Source organism: Tigriopus californicus, chromosome 8 (assembly GCF_007210705.1).
Source record: "Tigriopus californicus strain San Diego chromosome 8, Tcal_SD_v2.1, whole genome shotgun sequence".
NCBI lineage: Eukaryota > Metazoa > Arthropoda > Copepoda > Harpacticoida > Harpacticidae > Tigriopus > Tigriopus californicus.
The window spans coordinates 10894657-10895086 of NC_081447.1; positions in this window are offsets into that span (position 1 = coordinate 10894657).

A 430-nucleotide genomic window follows, 5' to 3' on the forward strand; every position below is an offset into this window, starting at 1 on the left:
AGACAGATTTTTAAAAAGGCCGGAAGGACGCGTTTGTTAAGAGTGCAATCGTTCATTTCATATGTTTGTTGATCTTTTGTTAGATGTTTTTAGAGCTTGCACTGAATTGAGCAGTACTCACCTTTTATTCATCCAATAGTAGACGATAGGATTGACCATGGTGTTGGACATAGCCAGCCAGTAGAAGAACAGATACACGTGCTGAATGAATGGTTTATTCACGATACTGTTGTCGTGATAAGCGTAAATGAAGTAGGCATGGTAGGGGAGCCAGCATACTCCAAAAATGGTCACAATGATGAAAAACATCTTCACCACCTGAAACGAAAAGGCGTCCGTCAATGGGGACAATAAAAACGAGGGCTGCAGTACAGGGTCGAAACGTTAAATCTTGACTCTGGAACTTTATCAATATCAATAGGATGATGCA